At 35.1% G+C, this 20,709-nt stretch overlaps 1 long non-coding RNA gene across 1 annotated transcript; it reads left to right on the forward strand.

Annotated features, from left to right (window-relative positions):
• Positions 1–15,769: 15,769 nt before the first annotated feature.
• LOC127121519 (uncharacterized) lies at positions 15,770–16,821 on the forward strand. The gene is made up of 2 exons (XR_007803476.1): positions 15,770–16,149; positions 16,641–16,821. It is a non-coding gene; the product is annotated as an uncharacterized LOC127121519 (long non-coding RNA).
• The last annotated feature ends 3,888 nt before the right edge of the window (positions 16,822–20,709 follow it).

Here is a 20,709-nt window from a genome sequence, read left to right on the forward strand (position 1 = left end):
AGTAGTTTCATCCAATCTAGTTGAGAACAGCTGCTTCCATCTGATATACTTTCATCATAAACATCATTTTTATCTTTCAAATGTGTAGGAGAAGGAGTCCTTTCACTCTTCATCTCAATCTTCTCCATATTGTTCTTGGTACTTTTACTTTGAGATAGACACATAGTCCCTTGTGGTCCAGTTCCAACAAAGCTCTTTCCAATTTCAGACTGCGTATGATTAGTCACATGTCCACCCATTTTATCTAACTTCTCAGCTATTTGGGTCATCATGACCTTTTCTCCTTTGAAAGTGAGTTTAAGTCTTAGCTTCTGTTGTGACATCCTTGTCTGACATTTCCCACAGACTTGTCCTCTAGCAGCTATACTCATCTTCATCCCTTCCTTTTTGACATAGGTATACTTTGAGGAATAATCAATTTGAGAGCTCCACATGTAACCGTTGTCTTTGTTCCTGATTCCTTTCATAATTACTTCACTGTCTTTGTTAGAGATTAGACATTCAGTTTTGGTGAAGTTAACATTCAGACCTTGGTCACATAGTTGACTGATGCTTATTAGATTTGCAGTCAAGCCCTTAACCAGTAGGATATTGTCAAGTTTAGGAACTCCAGGACAATCAAGCTTGCCTATCCCTTTTATTTCACCCTTTGCTCCATCACCAAAGGTTACATGGCTTATGGCATGAGGATGAAGATCAGTTATCAAGTATATGTTTCCAGTCACGTGTCTAGAACATCCACTATCAAAATATCACTTTTCTTTGGTTAAGATTTTGAGGGGAATGTGAGCTATTAGACTCGTAACATTAGTCTTAGGAACTCATAGCTTCTTGTTGATAGGCCTGTGCTGCTTGGGTCAGGGTTGATAGTGAGTCTGATGGTGAACATGGCTAGGATAACCATACAGCTTATAGCAGAAGGGCTTCAGATGACCAAGTTTCCCACAGTAATGGCATCTCCATCTTTGGTGTTTCCCTTTCTGTTGTATCCTTTAATGTTGTGACATCTCAAGTTTACTTTTACTATGGCTGCATTTAGGTTTGGCTTGAGGTTTGCAACCAGTGTAACTGCTCTCAGGCTTAGACTCATTATACCCAATGCCAGATTTGTCTCCTGTTATTTGTCCAGTTTGAAGAATTTTGTCTAAGGAATCAGATTCATTGTTTAACATCCTTACATACTTGGTCATTTCTTCTAGTTTAGCATTTAAGAACATAGCTTCAGTTTTTACCTTGGAGAGGGTTTCCACACGGTCTGCCTTTTCATTCTCCAGCTGTACTATCTTCTGACTTTCAACTTCTAGCTTGACATTCAGAACCACTGCTTTTGTTCTTAATTTGGAGATGGTTTCTAAGTGTTCTACCTTCTCATTCTCAAGTTGAATTATTTCCTTCTTCTGGCTTTCAACCTGTTTACATAGCTCTACACTTTTGTGACACAACTTTCTGTATGTAAATGCCAACTCTTCAAAGGTTACTTCATCATCACTTGAGTCTTTATCAGAACCCCATCTTCCTGTCAAGGTAGTTACCAGATTTGCAGCTTCATCTATTTCACTCTCATCAGACCAAGTGGCAGCAAGACTCATCTTTTGCTTCTTGAGGTAGGTTCCACATTCAGTTCTAATGTGTGCATACCCATCACATTCATAGCACTGTACTTCTTTTCCTTCTTTGGGCTTATCATCTGACCTTGCTCTTCTTTCAGCATTGTTAGATCTACTGATGTCAGGTGAGATGTTCTTGACATTAGTCTTGGATCTTACATCCATCTTTTTCAGCAGTCTGTTGAACTGTCTTCCTAGCATTGCTACTTATTTTGACAAGTCTTCATCAACATCCTGACTGTTTTCATCTTCTGTGTTTGACATGAAGGCCATGCTTTTGGTTTTCTTTTCAGAACCATCATTTAATCCCATCTCAAATGTTTAAAGGGAACCAATTAGCTCATCAACTCTCATGTTGGAGATGTCTTGGGATTCTTCTATGGTTGCTACTTTCATAGCAAATCTCTTAGGGAGTGACCTGAGTATTTTCCTTACCAGCTTCTCATCTGACATCTTCTCTCCCAGGGCTCCTGAGGCATTTGCAATTTCAAGAATGCTCATATGAAATTCATGTATGTTTTCATCTTCTTTCATCCTTAGATTTTCAAACTTGGAGGTGAGCAGCTGTAGTCTAGACATTTTAACCCTAGATGTGCCTTCATGAGTGGTTTTGAGAATGTATCAAGCATCTTTAGCCACTTCACAATTATTTATCAATCTGAAGATGTTCTTGTCTACTCCATTGAATATGGCATTCAATGCTTTAGAATTTCCAAGGGCTAAATCATCCTCTTCCTTGGACCATTGTTCTTCAGGCTTCTTGTCAGTTGTGGATGCTCCCTCCTTAGTAATTACTGGATGAACCCATCCTGTTAACACAACCTTCCAAGCCTTATTATCCATAGATTTTAAGAAGGCTACCATTCGAGGTTTCCACAAGTCATAGTTAGATCCATCCAAAATTGGTGGCCTGTGAACAGATCCCCCATCTCTCTCCATTGTACCAGAAAGTATTGCTCATAGATCTCACCCAGAACCAGAGTAGGATGCCTGCTCTGATACCAATTGAAATTCTGGTATCAGATATGAGATGTCGAAGGTAATGTCATGACACTAATATCTGAGTAATGCAAACAGAATAAAGATAGAGAATAGTAATGCATGATACACAAGTAATTGTTAACCCAGTTCGGTCCAACTCACCTACATCTGGGGGCTACCAAGCCAGGAAGGAAATTCACTAAAATAGAATCAGTTCAAAGACTCTCCGTACACTTCAACAAGTTACAGTCTTTCTCACCTAATCTCTACCCGTGCAATTTCTACATAAGCACTCTTAGATATGAGAACCCACTCATTTCCCTACAATCACACCTGTGATCTTAAACAACAATCCCTTGAGAAAAGAGAACACTTTTCAATAACACACTCTTGATTTTACTTCACAGTTTCAATCAAGAAGACACACTCTTGATCTTGCTTCGCAGCTTTGATCAAGAAGACACACACTCTTGCTTCACAGCTTTAGAGTGACAAATTACAACCACAAATCAGTCTAATTCAATCATCAAAAGATGACTTGAATGGCTTACAAGTCTCACGACTAAACAGACACAAACCCTAGCTCTCTCTCTATATTTCGCTCAGTATTGGTTGTGTGTTAAAACAGGTTTTCTAAGTCCCTTTTTATAGAAGCTTTCAGCTGGGCTTGGACATCTTGAAAACCCTAAACCTATTTTCCAATCAAATTTTCTTATGACAGCTGGTTAGATCTCTTTGGAAAATAAGTAAATCAGGTTGTAATCAATGATTGAATGCGCCCGCAAATCAGATCTTCAATCATACATAGATTGCCATTAATTGTGCAATCATAAAACACCAGACATTTACACTGAATGTTCTGTGTACAGGTTGTCATGACATCGGATCTGACATCCTAGAAAAATCCTGCATAATTCCATAATTCCTTTTATAACTTCCAGCAGGTACAACCATATCAGATGCCATGACCTTGTGTATGACATCTTGAGACAATCCTGCATGAACATGTCTTTCATTTAAACTCCAGCAGGTACACACATATCAGATGCCATGACCTTGTGTATGACACTCTGAAACAATCATGCATGATTATGTTTCTTAAACTCCAGCAGGTACATAGGATATCTCATGTTAAGACATCACACATAACATCTTGTGAACACTCTCTGTTTTACCAAAATTGTTGCCAATACTTAGAACCAACAAATTTTAAAATATAACTTTGAAAAATTAAATAAAAATAAAAATAAAAATGCATAATGAAAATTCAAATTAAATGATCATTCATTCTAAATAAATATGTCGATCATCTTGACTAAAAAAGAGAAATAAACAGATAAAAAATGAACAAAAATTGGACGAAAAAATGCCCGAAAAGCTAAAATAACTGCACCACCATGATCAGTGCGAAATAAACTTCTCGAAAATATAGGTTTTGTCAAATTTTGAAATGGAAACCGCATGACTAAAACTCTCAGACAGATCAAAATGTGACAAAATAATTAGCCAAAAAATAAATCGAGCACATCAGATTAAGCTACGCGAAACATGGATTAATAAGATTGATGCATGCAAGCTTGATTCTCAAAATGTCCCCCCCACTGTTTTGACACACATTTGACAAATGATTCAACGGATTTGCCTGTAGATCCGAAAATTTATTTCTATTGATATTTTAGGCACTATACGGTATGGAATGTATGTTATGCTATGCAGGGGTGTAACAACTATGATGAATGCACTAAATTGATGATTCAGGGTTAAAATCGATGATATTGGATGCCCACAGGAAGCAACAACGAGGGAAGAAATTAGTTAGGGGTATAAATCTTGCTAGAGAAAAGACAATTGGGGAATATGCAAAAATATTTTGTCAACAGGTTCAAACATGACCTGACAACACTAGAAAATGTTCAAAGAAAGTTTCCACAATAGGTTCAGACATGACCCAATAATACTAGAGAACACAAACAAAGAAAAGTTCAATAAACTGGTTCAGACATGACCTGATGACAACTTGAATATTTGAAGAAAGTTTCAACAACATGTTCATACATGACCTGACAACACTGAAATATCAAGGAAAGTTTAATCAACAGGTTCATGCATGACCTGAAAATTTGGGAGGTTTCAAGAAAAATTCAGCAACAGGTTTATACATGACCTGACTATAGTGAAAAATTCAAAGAAAGGTTCATCATACAAGTTCATACATGACCTGGAAACATTGGAAAACATAAAGAGAGAAGTTCAACAATAGGTTCATACATGATCTCAATAATGGAACATTCAAAGAAAATTTCCACCCACAAGTTCATACGTGACCTGGTAACACTTGGAAAATTCCAAGAAAAGTTCAATAAGAGGTTCATACATGACCTGATAACTTCTTAATATTCAAAGAAAATTGTATCCATATGTTCATACATGACTTGATAACACTTTATCGCTACAAAAAAAATGACTGACTGACATATAGTCGCAACCAGATTTTATTTATTCCTATATATAAGAGGAAAGGGAAAATAATCGATAAAATCCTCTAAAGACAAAATGGAAAGATTTATGGTCTAAACCAAATTAGGGTTTGAAAGTCGGTTATGCGAATAGAAAGTATTAACACCCTTCACATTCATCGTACTCGACGAGAACCATCTAAGTTGTCTATGTACGCGGGTGTTTACCTATCTTAATGCTTACTTACTATCGGGAAAAAGGGAAAGGGTTGTTTCTATTATTATTGTGATCACCAAGGATTGAGGCCCTTGTGCCTATGTATCATCATCAAGGGATGAAGAATCAGAGCTTTGTAGTTCGAAGTAGAAAATGATTTGTTTATTGGTTGTTTTTACATTGAAAAAAGGTTTTCTGAGTGATGCCTTAAGGCGCAAAAATAAGGTTTGATGAGTTGATGTTTGTTTTATGGTTTTTGAAAAGAGATTGTTCTTGATTAGGATTGCACTAAAGACTATGGGTAGAGGCGAATGTTTCAGACAAACAAGTCAAGCGTCTTGTGTCCAAAATAATCAGAGTAAGGGTAGGAAATCTTAATTCTTACTCATTCTCTACAACTTAAGGCTCGTGACGCGTAATTCTAATTGTATTTTTATTGTATTTTGAATTTGATTAAGAAAATGCCGTTTGACGTTAGATCAAGGGTTTATTGCTTGTTGATTTTGAAATGGTGAGGTGCATGGATATTTACAAAGTAACTAATGCGAAAAATAAAGGGTCTCACTGTAAGGTAGCCCAAGAGAAAGCCTTGTGTGTGCAAAGTGACCTATGCTAACAAGTGGATAATGGACTTAAGAGTGTGTCTTCCTAGGGTAGTGCCACGAATGTCATTCTTACAATAAAAGATTGTAAGTTACAAATGAAATTCCAAGTCAGAGAAATGGGTCAAGAATCATAACAAGGTCCAAGTGCAAGGGTCCTAATGAATCCTCTAATTCCAAGAGTAGGCACAAATGAATGCATCTTTTTGGTTTTTTGATTTTATCATGTTTTTGTTCTTTTTGATTATGCAATGATAATAAGTAAATGACAATAAGATAAAGATGCATGGGATATATACAATGATGATGGATCTGAGAATAAAGTACTTGAAAGTAAATAAGAAGAAGTTAAATTGACAAGAAATAAATGACAATAAAAGATTAAGTCAATAATTCAATGGTTAGTGATAACAGTTAGTGGTTAGAGGTTTAGTTTCATAAGGTAACCACCTAAGGATAATTTATCCACGAGTCAATGGTTAGTGATAACAGCTAGTGGCACATCGAGGGATAACTTATAATGGATACAAAGTGTTGAAGATGATTCATGACCATCTATCAACATATTTGAATCAAAGAAGGTTGAATCAACATCAAGTCCATATATCAATGATTTGAAGTGTGGAAGATTTCATCACCCAAATAATCATACATTAAAGTCAGATAACACATAAGTTAACCATCAAAATCCAAATGTTAGTGATTAATGATCAATGGAAATATTTAATCGAATCATGACACTTTAGTGCTATGTTAAATAATCGTAAGTGGACTTATGTAGAAGTCACACCTATCAGAGGTCAGTCAATAATAATATAAGTGTTAGGCATGTTGGAGGTCTACCACAAAGTTAACCTCTTGAAACAATGCAGCAAGATGAAAAATCAAAAGGGCAATTGCTCAAGCAATTAAAGGTCTCATCTAAATATCAAGAGATTTAAACATGATCAACTAAGGGCAACCTATCAACACCTCAAAGTGTCAAGAAAGATCCATTGATCATTCATCAACATATTTGAAGAAAGTCTAATCAATTTTAGGACCAATAATTAATGATTCAAGATTTTCATCAACCATATAATCAAATAAAAGGGCAAAATGGTCAAAACATAAATGATAAAGAAAATAATAATACTAATAAAAAAATATTAATGAAATATATTGAGTAAAAATTGATTAAAAAAATGAATAGGAAACAAAAGAAAATTGATTAAGAAATATTAAGTAAAAAGAAATAAGAAAGCAGAAATAAAGAAAATAAAGAAACTAAAGAAAAAAAAGAAATTAAAAAGAGAAAAAGGGGGTATAGGAGTGAAAGGGGGGAGTTTGAAAAGAAAAGGGGCCTTGGACCCAAGAGGAAAGGCACCACCGAGGGCCAAAAGGGTTTGAAAGGGACTTTGAGGTTTCCCTCCCCCTACTTTAAATATTTGAATTGTTTCCCACTCTGTCACGCCAAAGCTCATCGCCGCCGCTGACGGAGCTTTAAAACAAAAATCAAGAACACCAAACCCCTCATCTTAACATGCTAATCAAGAATCCAAATACCAAAAATCCCAACTTTTACACAATCGGACAAATAAAAAATAAACAAGCATGAACCCTATAAATGAAAATGAAAATTAAATGGCCATGAGAGGGACTCAAAGTCTTAAACCAGAGGGCTTTGACTCCCTGAAGCGAGCACTACACAACGGTATTAAGAACGAGACCAAATGAAAAAAACTTGGGTCTCTACCTCGCCAAAGAGGACGACCGAAAAATCAACAGGTAAGTTCTTTATTTTGTGTCTTGCTACTCTTCTTTTCTCTTATGCTCTAAAAAAAATAAGTTTTTTGAGGGTGAGAATGTTTGGGTGACTGAGTGCCTGATGCTTAGGGTTTTAGACTTATATTGTTCAACCTCTTTTCTTCTTCTGAATGATTGCTTTTATAGTGAAACCATTAGGGTTTTTGAATCAAGAGATCAATGCAAATGGAATGGCGGCGATGGAGATGTTATGTTGCAGGATGTGTTTGTCCAAAAATGTGTCTTAATTTTGAAAAGTAGACTGCACCCTTGTCCTTGTTTGTCTATTTTGCTTGTTTTGCTTTTTGGCCTTTTGGACTATTATGCTCTTTTTACTGCATTGCATTTGTATATTTTTTTACTGTAGTAAATGGTAATTTGGATAGTGTATTGTTTTGCTGATGTGGCTTACCTTGTTTGGCTCATGATGTTTTCTTAGTTGTTGTTGAGTGGAATCAAATTTGGTGATTGCTTTGTGTAGGCCTGCTAGAATTGATGAGATTATGTGCATGATGAATGTGTTTTATGTTGCTTGCAAGATTTTGAATGTGATGGTGCAGGATTATGCAAGTTCAGAATATGGTTTGTTGTTTGCCAAGGTTTGCAGGATGTTTATGGCATGGAATTTGCATTGGTTGAAACATGTCTCATGGTGTGAGCATTTGATTACTGCAGATGGTGAGTTGAATTGGTGTCTGCTTGTTGTAGTTGATGATTGTTATGCCATTATTTGCAGCTTGTGGGCAACCTTGTCCTACTCGTGAATCATGGCCATTTGATGTAGGTTTGAGGTTGATGGAGACATGGTTAAGGTTGCAAAACATGGTCTTCTAATTCGAGGTATGACCTGCTCTGTAGGTTACTTGGATTAGCAAAGCTTAGACTATTAGCATGCTTGGTTCAATTAGTTGGAACTAGGGCTACTTGCATTGCTTGTACAAGCTTTGATGTGAGATTTTGTCTGGATTGTTGCCTATGTGGTGTCACACCTCGAAAAATGAGAACACGACACTCGCGAAGCCCAATCGCACGCTCGTGGGATGGACTGAACAGAGTCGCCACCGAACTTTATTTATTCTCAAAGAGGAAAATGGAAAATATCGATAAAACCCCTATATGAAAGGAAAAGATATGGTCATCGCAACCAATATCAGGGTTCGGGAGTCAGTTACGCAAGGGGAAGGTATTAGCACCCCTCACGTCTGTTGTACTCAACGGGAACCGTTTAGTTAGTTTCGATTTGAATGTTAGCTTATGTTAGTTTCTAATCTTCTATTTATTTGGGATAGGAAAAGAGAGAGGAAATAAATGTCTTTGAATTTTTATTAATGAGAAAGGACCTAAAAAGGTTTTCATTATTAGGGGGGAAAAAGGAACTAAACCTAAATTTTTTATTAATGGGCCTGACAAGATTTCACAATCCTACTCCTACGTATCTCTGGGTGCAATAGAGAATTCAAGGCTCACGTAGTTCTGGGTAGAAAATGTTTGTTTGTTTGTCGATTTTAGTGAAAGCTACGTTGTATTAATCGACGAAAATATTGTTTTACCCCCAAACAGATGAGGAGCAGACGTATACCAGACATCAAATGGATTTACAAATCAACATTCGGAAAAACGTCATTTATCTCAACTCAACAATTGTGGACGAAGCATTGCTTTGGATCATCTTAAGACAAGATGTCTTTCATTTATGAAAAGGTCTTGAGATTGCACGGCGGCGAAAACATAGTTTGATTGGTTGGATATTTTTTATAAGTGAATGACGAACACTTAATGAGAACGAGACATAAGCCTCGGGATCAATCATTCGGGGTTCCACCGGAATGCTAGAATCCAATGGTCCTTTTTTCATTCAAATTAATTGAGAAAATTGTTTGATGAACAACAAACGCTTGATAAGAATCAATTAATCAAAGAGTTGCGCTAGAATGCTTGATCTCAACGGCCCTTATTTTGTCCAAGTTAACTAAAGTGTTTTAGTGACGAAAGAAAAGAATGAACGATTAACCCAAAACGCGAGGCACATGACCGATCATTCGAGGGTTCCCACCAGAATGTTAGATTCCAATGATCCTCTTCTTTCGAGTTATTTGAAAAAATGTTTTAATATTTTAACTTAAATAATAAAGCGTTTGAATCGGGATAAGAAACAAAATAATCAGATTAAAAGGTACAACTTGGGATAGAATCAAAGTTTAAGAAATTAGTCATAAGTATTTTATTCTATTAATTAATCAACATCATTACTAGATATTTATTTAATTATTTATTCATAATATTTTAACAATAATAAATAAAACTACAAAGAAAATGATATTATTTGGAAAAATAATAATTCTATAGTTATTCAAACATTTAGAGAAAATAGCGAGAAATAAAGTTGGAGAAAAATACAATTATATATTTTTTTATGTCTAGTAAATTAAAGTGAGAAAATAAGACCAATTTAATATTAGACATATGCATTTAAAATGTCTGATAATAAAACAATTAAATACTTTTTTTGTTTTCTTTAAAATCTAACTAAAATAATAACAAAAGAAAATAAATTAAACATAACTTTTATTTTATTTTTTCTAACATAATCTAGAAATAATAATAAATATAATTAAATTAACTCTTTAAATATTCTTATAACACAATCTGAAAATAATAATGAAAATAACTAAACTAATTTTTTTTATGATTTTTATAACATGATCTAAAACTAAAATAAAATAAATGGTAAACTTATTTTTTTTGGAATTTTAAATGATATAATCTAAAATTAAAATAAAATAAATGGTAAACTCTTTTTTTGGAATATTTTTATGACATAACCTAAAATTAAAATAAAATAATTGGTAAACTTAATTTTTATGATTTTTATTTCAATGAAAAATAACTAAGTTAAACTATTTTTAAAATTTGTATAAGATAACCTAAAATACTAGAAAATATATGAAAAATTATTTTTGTGATTTTATTATTATGATTTCTATGTGTTCATTTATTTATTTTAATTTTAAAAGATATAACAAAAGAGAACTTCTAAACCTGTATAAAAAAATATAAATAAAATTAAAATAGATATAAAGAAAAAAGGTCTAAGTTTCTACTAATATTCATCTTATTTGGTGTTTTAAGAAAATGAAACTCAAAATTATAATTTTAATGAAAAAGTTGATTCTAATATTTTAAGAAAAGAATGAACGGTTAATCCAAAACACGAAACTCAAAATTATAATTTTAATGAAAAAGTTGATTCTAATATTCTAATATTTTAACTTAAATGATAAGATGATTTAATAAGAAAAAAAATATTTAATCGAATTTTAAAAAACTTGGTATTGGGCCAAAATTCTTATTCTATCTATTTGATCAATATCATCATACAATTATTTATTTAAATAACAACCCATAAATAAATAAAAAAGTAGATATGTTAATTAAATCATAGAATGAATGATAAAAATAATTTAGAAATCAAAACTAATTAAATAATCCAATTAATAATAGTAACAATTAATTAATGATGACAAATAACTAAATTGTTAAAAAAACAATTAAAAAAATAAAGAAAAAATATTAATATTAAAAATGAAAAAATCATTTTATTATTCTGATTTTAATGTATTTTTACAAACTGTTATATTTTAAAATAAAGAAGAAAATAAGAAAATTTCTAAGCATCCATTAATTAAAAATAGATATAATATAAATTTGTTTTCGTTTTTATTTTTTACTTTCCCTTTTTACTATAAAAATAGACAAAATAATAAAATAAATAAATATCATATCATAAATGTTATTCTCATGTGAACAGACAACTGAATATTTAGTGATTTCAAAAGACCAAATAAGGGGAATTTTACCAATATACCCCAGTTTTTCAATTAATTTCCCAAAATAACCCACATTTCAAAAAAATTCCCAATCTACCCCACATGCATAAGGGAGGCGCCAATTGGATTGGCGCCCCCTCTTAAAAATTACAAGGAGGCGCCAATTGGATTGGCTAGGGCACCTGCCCTAGCCAATCCAATTGGCGCCTATGTGTTATTTTTAAGAGGGGGCGCCAATCCAATTGGCGCCTCCCTTAAAAAAGCCTCAAATGGAAAAACTTTCAACATGAAAGTTGTAGATCTTTTCAAGACAATGAATTTGGATATAAATTTGCAACATTTGGATTTTTTTTGAGAAAGTTATGGCCAGTTGAAGTTGGACTTCTGAGTTTTTCAACTGTTATCTGACCTATAATGTTTTGTATTATTGCATGTGTTTCTTTTAGGAATATGAATTTTTGTCCAACATAACATTTGAAGTAGACATCCTAAATTTTGCAATGCACTTGGTCCCACCTCAAAATAATTAAAAATGAGTGAGTTAGGTCCCTGCGAACTTGACCCAAAATTAGGGTTTCTGTCAAAACAAGTGTATGTGAACTTTGCCAAAAGGGACCAAATTCAAGCCCTTCAACATAACAATAACAAGTCCTTGAATTAGAGTTTTTGACCTATAAATTTTTGTTTTATGATATGTGTTAATTTTAGAATTATGAAAGAAACTTAATGTTTGGAGAATACACAAAGATAAATTTGACATAATACGAATTGATATTAATAAAATTTGGATTTTACACAATGAATCCTAATGGTGATGACCGGGATCACCTAACCGACCTCCGGTCCCACATCCCCTAGCTATCCTAACCCTTGGCCCTAACCCACGTTGACGATTCTGAACCGGTGTTTGTTCATCTAATGGTCCAGGAGCGTCATTACCGCCTACAGGAGAAGATCCGTTGAGGTATTCAGCCAACTCAGCATAGTCTTCAGTATTCAATGATGGTGTACCAGCGTAGCTGAGCTCATGACCCATGCCAGAGAAGTTGGGGTGTGGTTGACTCATGGATGGGCGACCAGGACGGTTGAAGGGGGACATGGGTGACAATGATGGGTCTAGGAAAGGTTGGAAAGGTTGTTGGGGTGTTTGGAAGAGATATGGTTGTGGGATGTTTTGGTATTGTGATGTTTGGGGTTCTTGGCTACGGTAGGTGATGGGGCGGTTAGTGTTTTGGGTAAGGCGACTTTGGTAGGGTGATGGTGTGGGTGCGAAGCGATGTTCGGTCGAAGGTTGATGGTCCATTTGTTGGTGGTGGTATGGGGGATGTTCTTGCGAGGACAAAGGCTGTTGAGCAGGTTTTCGGCAACTGAGAGGACTCATTCAAGGAATTACCCCGGTTTTTATGGGCACTAAAAACTTATGTCCCAGGAACTGTGGCAATTCTGGAGACAGTGCAAGCAATGATGCCAGACGGAACCTGTGCTACAGGTAATAGAATATTTCACCGTCTCTTTTGGGCATTTGACCCTTGCATCAAAGGTTTCGCATTCTGCAAACCTCTCCTGCAAATTGATGGCACTTGGTTATACGGAAAATACAAGGGTACGTTGCTCATGGCAGTTGCACAAGACGGTAACAACAATGTATTTCCCGTTGCCTTTGCTCTTGTTGAAGGTGAAACGGCTGCTGGATGGGGTTTCTTTCTTCGACATCTCAGAACGCATGTCGCACCACAAGCCAATCTATGTCTGATTTCTGATAGACATGCTGCCATCGAAAGTGCCTACAACAACCATGACAACGGATGGCATGATCCTCCTTCTACACATGTCTACTGTATCAGACACATAGCACAAAACTTCATGCGTGCTATAAAAGATAAGAATCTTCGCAAGAAGGTGGTGAATGCTGGGTATGCGTTAACTCAACCGTCTTTTCAATATTATCGTGATGAGATTCGACTGTCTAATGAAGACGCGGGGAGATGGATAAATAACATCCCAGTAGAGCAGTGGACAAGAGCATTTGACGGTGGTTGTCGATGGGGCCACATGACAACAAACATTGTGGAATGCATGAACGGGGTTTTTAAAGGAATACGAAACCTGCCGATAACAGCCTTGGTAAGATCAACCTATTATAGGTTGGCTTCTATGTTCGCAAGCAGAGGTGAAAGATGGAGTGCAGTGTTAATGTCCGGACAAGTATTCAGTGAATGTTGCATGAAGGTCATGAAAGAGGAGAGCATCAAAGCTACGACACACGCTGTAACAGTGTTTGACCGTCATAGACAAAATTTCAGCGTCCAGGAAACAATGGGCAACAACGAGGGGAGACCAAATTTAGCCTACGCTGTTAGACTAAACAGAAGTTGGTGCGATTGTGGAAAATTTCAGGCCTTCCGCATACCTTGCTCCCATGTCATTGCAGCATGCGCTTATACTCGTCAAGACGCTTACACCCATTTATCTGATGTGTACAAGGCCAGCACCATCATGAATGTATATAGTCAAAGCTTTTCAGTACTACCAATGGAGGATTATTGGCCTCCATATGAAGGAGATATTGTTTGGCACAATGAAGAGATGCGTAGAAAGAAGAAAGGAAGGCCAAACAGCACACGTATAAGAACAGAGATGGATTCCACAGATAAAATGATAAGATTATGTAGTATCTGTCGTCAACCAGGACACAACAAAAACAACTGTCCCAATCAAGGAGCATCATCTACATCTTAAGCTTATTGTAACATTATATCTAGATCTTAAGCTATTTGTAACATTGTATCTACATCTTATGCTTGTTGTAACATTGTATTTCTGTAACAATCAATCATTATATATCATTAAGTTCTTGTTACAACGAGTTTCATAACCAACATCAGTACAAAACATCTGAAAACATAAATAATTCTAACTGATTACAACAATCAAATTAATGTCGTCTCGACCGAACATCATTTCCCTAGCATCCTTATCAGTCCTCATTCGCACCCAACCAAAGATACTGTCAAGTCTCTCAATACTTCTGATTTTTTCCCCTTCTGGTATTTTCCCGTCTAACCATCGAACCAGCTCCCTCTTCAGTTGATCTAACGTGGTGATGTTCCAAAACAGCATCAGCAATTGCGGTTTGTCTCTCGCATAAATCACCTTACCGTATCGGCGACGAACACCAAACATGATAGCCAAATGATTATATGAGTTGTGGAACAATAGGTCACACAACGCATCTATTTATAAGACAAAAAAGGCATTTTATGAGGGACTCGCCAATTGAGTTGGCGCCTCCTTTTAAAACATACACATAGGCGCCAATTGGATTGGCTAGGGCACCTACCCTAGCCTAGGGCACCTGCCCTAGCCTAGGGCAGCTGCCCTAGCCAATCCAATTGGCGCCTCCATTCAAGTTTTAACAACAGTCGCCATATGAACAACTTTCATGTTCATCAAAAATCCATTTGAAACTTGGAAGCTCATCATTCATTTCAAAACATTTCAAAACCCTAATTTTAGGTCAACCACGCAGGGACCTAACTCACTCATTTTTAATTATTTTGAGGTGGGACCAAGTGCATTGGAAAATTTAAGATGTCTACTTCAAATGTTATGTTGGACAAAATTTCATAACTCTAAAAGAAACACATGAAATAATGCAAGACATTATAGGTCAAATTACAGTTGAAACCCTAATTTTAGGTCAAGTTCGCAGGGACCTAACTCACTCATTTTTAATTATTTTGAGGTGGGACCAAGTGCATTGCAAAATTTAGGATGTCTACTTCAAATGTTATGTTGGACAAAAATTCATATTCCTAAAAGAAACACATGCAATAATACAAAACATTATGGGTCAGATAACAGTTGAAAAACTCAGAAGTCCAACTTCAACTGGCCATAACTTTCTCAAAAAAAATCCAAATGTTGCAAAATTTATATCCAAATTCATTGTCTTGAAAAGATCTACAACTTTCATGTTGAAAGTTTTTCCATTTGAGGCTTTTTTAAGGGAGGCGCCAATTGGATTGGCGCCCCCTCTTAAAAATAACACATAGGCGCCAATTGGATTGGCTAGGGCAGGTGCCCTAGCCAATCCAATTGGCGCCTCCTTGTAATTTTTAAGAGGGGGCGCCAATCCAATTGGCGCCTCCCTTATGCATGTGGGGTAGATTGGGAATTTTTTTGAAATGTGGGTTATTTTGGGAAATTAATTGAAAAACTGGGGTATATTGGTAAAAATTCCCCAAATAAGCGTGAAAATCTTCACGTGATTCTTGGAAGAAGAAAAAAATAAATGTAAACAATGAGAATTAAAATCAGTAAACCTATCACCATTGAGTTCCTTTCTTCTTTCACGCTCAATCATCCTTCTCTCTCTCAATTTCGATCTCTTACCCTCACCAGAGAAAGGTGGCCGACGGCGGCTCGCCGCCCCCTCCGGCGTTTCCCCACCTCGAAACCCTAATACCCAAACACCAACCTCCCTTGTTTTCGTGCTCTTTCCAAATCTATATTCAGTTTTTTTTCAAAAATCTCAACCAACAAAGAGATGATGAATGGAGCAACAATAAAATCAAAGAACAAATCAAAACAACGACCAACAAGATTCGATTTTCACAATCAAAGTAAAAAAAACAAAAATGAAAGAGTCAAAAGAGGGCTACCTAGGTTCAGGTACGGAAAAAATTCGAACTTTTTGCTTCGATTTCGGATAGGCCCTTCTTCCCTTTGAGTTCGTGTTCTTTTTTATTGTTCAAACTTGTATCAGTGATTCAATTAGTGTTTATATTGTAATGCTGCTTGGATTTTTTCTTATAGTAAAAAAAGGGTTATGGTTTTTTTGTGGCTTTGAGTTTTTTGTGTTTGATTTTTAATCCATAGATATTGAAGTTTCTGCGGGTCAGCTTTCTATCAGTTGAGGTTTTGATATCTTTGTTTTTTATGAAACTGATATTAGGTTTTCTTCTTCCCTTTTGTTTGTTGTTACTGTTATTTATATTGCAAAGCAATATGGTTGATAATTATTTTTATGGTTCAACCCTTGAGGTATGATACAAATTTCCTGCTTTAAAACCTTAAACTATGATACTCTTCTATACTTTTTGAAATATGTTTTGCTTACAAAATATGTTAACTGCACTATTCTGCAACTGCAACTACTGCAGCAACAAAATAAGAATATGTCCAAGGCAAAGAGAGCAGAGTTCGGACTGTGTAGAGGAATGAAAGAGATAAACTATCTCTTAGTCATTGTGTAACTAATACAATTGAAGAGTCCCTTTAATTTTGTAATGTGTGTAATAGAGGCTTAGTGATGTAATATAAATTCCTATTTTCTTTTTTAAAGTTTTTTTTATGATGTAAAAAGAAAATAATCTAAAGTGTAAATAAAATTTTTGTTCTAAAAAATAAAAATAATAACATGATAATTAAAAAAATATAATTATAAATGTGACAAGAAACTTCTTTTTTTTAAATGCAAGAAACAAAATTTAAGTTCTATATTTTTTTAGAAATTTATTTCAATTTAAAAATGTAAAATGAATTTGATTATTATCATGACCTATTTTTAAAAACACACATAAAAATCTTTAATAAGATATAATAAATAAAAAACTAACAAAACAATAAAACAATTAAAACTTAATTTATTTTTTGAAAAGGAATATAAAAACAAAAGTCCAAAACTAAACCTTTAATACAAAATGCAAATTAAATTTCTAATCATCCATATGCAATGTAAGACAAATGATTATGTAGTATATGTATGGATGAATGAAATAGCGATGTAGTTTAAATTGATTAAAATCAACTTATAATTTTTTTTTGAAACAAAGACCTTAAGTTATCAAATTAACAATGGTTGAGTGAATTTTCACACCAAATGCCGACTATGGATATGTAATGAATGGAGGTATGTATGAATTTACCAAATTGAATAAATCGATCAAAGTGAACATTAATCATGACTTATGTATGCAAAATGAAATCTTTACGACCAGATGAAACTGTCATAAGGAATCAGTTCGAATGATGAGATGCAGATGAATGAAATGATTATATAAAGATGGTATGTGAGTGGATGACTTAGTTGCAGATGAATGAATGTCAATGGGTAAATGCATATGAATGACTTTAGGTGGGACAAAATTTAGGGTATGACAGTTGTCCCTATTTAAATATCTTTACCAGATAGCATGAGTGATGGAAATTCTCATGAAATCAGGGTGAAAGGTATTTAAATACAGAAGACCCAAATTTTTCCCTAAGAGGCAATGACATGTTATGCTATGAGCTGACAAACTTCTTTTTGGTTTGTTGGGGATATGATGGACCCTAGCATGATTTTTTTTATGATGGATGATAAGCAAACTTGGGGAAAACATTTGGAATATGGTATTGGTGATCCGCAGGAAAAATAACAAAGACCAATGGGTGAAGACACACTAGGGATGATAAATTGTTGGGGAAAAGACGTTGGGGAATATTCAAAGTATGATTTTATCAATAGGTTCAGACATGACCCGACACTTTAGAATGTATCTGACCGTTTTGGAGATTTCTCATAAGAAATTCATTCGATCAAAGATTTTGGAGATTCCTAACATGAAATTCACCCAAGACAAGAATATATGAGAGTCTTCTTATAAAAAGATCATTCGTGCAACATAGTGGCGTTTTCTTACCAGAAAATTATCCACAAAACATTTTGGAATTTTCTTACAAGAAAATTATCCACACAACACTTTGGAGTTTTCTCACTTAGAAAATCATCCATATAAAACAGATTAGGAGTCTTCTTACGAGAAGATCATCCACGTAAAAGGCTAAGATGACTCTTTATGAAGAAATCAGTCAAGGCAAACATCATTGGAGTTATTTCTAACTAGAATAACATCCAAGCTTCTGGGAATTCCTTAAAATTATGAGTCATACATGACTTTATAGGAACCATCAGGAAAGACAGTGTAATCAAACTCTATGTATATGCCAACGATGATTGGACTTGGACCGTAAGCAATGGATTACAATCAGCTTATAACAGATTTGTGACAATTTCAACTGGACTTTAAATGATGTTGGCGATAGCCAAACTTCAAGTACCAATTATGATTGGATGTTCAAACTGAGTGCCAGTTATAACTGGACTTTTAGAGAAAAGCCAATAACAATTGGATTTTAGGAATAGAGTGTCAGCTACTACTCGGATTTCGAAAGACATTAGTAATAACTAGGTTTTCGATGATAATGCCAGGGAATTGAATTCTGGAGACTCCAATGATAATTGAGCTCTTGAAATGATACTAGTGACAACTAGATTTTAAGGGTATCAAATAACAATTAGATTTCCGACAAGATATCAGTGACAGCTGAACTAGACATACCCATAACAATCGGATTGGAAATAACACCAGTCACAACTGAACTCTTCAGGATTCCCATTATGATTGGTTTTTTAGATGGAGTACCAGTGACAACTGGACTTTGGGTCAAGAGATAACAATCAACGACGAGGCCAAAGTGCAACGCAAATGAGTACAAAGTACATCTTGAACCATGCATGATTTGACTTTTTTGTTTGTTTTATACATGATATATGAATGATCATGATATGTAATGCTCACGATAGGTAGATTGGGAGTTTGAAGGGTCTGTTTATAGAGATTCTGATTCCTCAACACCAATAACTCCAATCAGTATAAGTATTAGGCATATCCAGAGGAGAATCTATTAAGATTGACAGTTATAACTAGCCAAAGGGTCATCCTTCCATAGTATTAATAGGTTATGCTCCAGGGAGATTCTTGTTAGTGATCTAGGAGTGCTTCTGCAACTTGAGACTTTCGGGAAAACAAATGATTTTCTCTTGGTTTTCACCTATATCAAAGCAATTTTGTTGTTTTTCAATATGTTTTTAATTATTTTCAAGTTTCAAGATTTTATTATTAACAAATAAATGACATTTTTCATAACAAAGAAAAACATAGAAGAACACAATTAACAATGATTGACGGGCAAAACTTGTATTTTATTCAAGAATGGTAGCATATAAATGGCGTAGCTCCATGGAATATTACAATTTTGAAAATGGAAATAAGGAAAGGTTTACGTTGAATTCAGTGACCACTATTATCCCTAATAACCATGACCCTCTAAAACCTTGCTTCTAAAGGGAGTAACTTGACTGATCTTCCACCTCTGATTCTTCTGTATCGATTAGTAACATCTGATGCAGTTTATGCCTTTTGCCTGGATCGCCCTTTCGGGTTTTCAATCCACCGGGACGCTCTTTTTTGCCTAAGTTTCCCTTTTGGGTTTTCAACTTAGCGAGCTATCATTTATTTATTTATCCCTAACTTTTGCCTGGATCGCCCTTTCGGGTTTTCGATCCACCGAGATACCCATTTTTTCCTAAGTCGTCCTTTCAAGTTTTTGACTTAGCGGGTTTTTATTAGACATAGTATTTTTTAACTGCATCAGAGTTCACGGGGTGTGAGAGCTCTTCATCATCCATAGTTATAAGAATCAAGGCACCTCCGGAGAAGGCTTTCTTTACAACATATGGGCCTTCATAATTGGGAGTCCATTTCCCACGTGAGTCCTTGTGCACTGGCAAGATCTTCTTGAGCACGATGTCTCCTTCTCTAAATTCCCAAACACGTACTTTCTTGTCAAAAGCCCTCTTGATCCGTTTCTGGTACAACTGCCCATGGCACAGTGAGGTCATTCGCTTCTCATCTATGAGGCTTAACTGATCAAATTTGTTTTGGATCCATTAAGCCTCTTCTAGCTTGGTCTCCATCAAGATTCTCATTGAAGGTATCTCCACTTCGATTGGGATAACTGCTTCCATCCTATATACTAAAGAAAATGGAGTTGCCCTTGTTGAAGTGCGAACGGAAGTCCGATATCCATGCAGTGCGAAGGGTAGCATTTCATGCCAATCTTTATAGGTTTACACCATTTTATGCAGGATCTTCTTGATGTTTTTATTAGCGGCTTCAACAGCGCCATTCATCTTTGGACGATATGGTGAAGAGTTATGGAGCTCAATCTTGAAGCTTTCGCATAATTCTTTCATTGTCTTATTATTCAGATTTGTCCCATTGTCTGTAATAATCCGGCTTGGAACTCCATATCGACAAATAATCTCTTTCTTGAGGAACCGTGCAACCACTTGTTTTGTCACATTAGCATAAGAGGCGGATTCTACCCATTTGGTAAAGTAATCAA

The sequence above is a fragment of the Lathyrus oleraceus genome, chromosome 2, assembly GCF_024323335.1.
Source record: "Lathyrus oleraceus cultivar Zhongwan6 chromosome 2, CAAS_Psat_ZW6_1.0, whole genome shotgun sequence".
Taxonomy (NCBI): domain Eukaryota; kingdom Viridiplantae; phylum Streptophyta; class Magnoliopsida; order Fabales; family Fabaceae; genus Lathyrus; species Lathyrus oleraceus.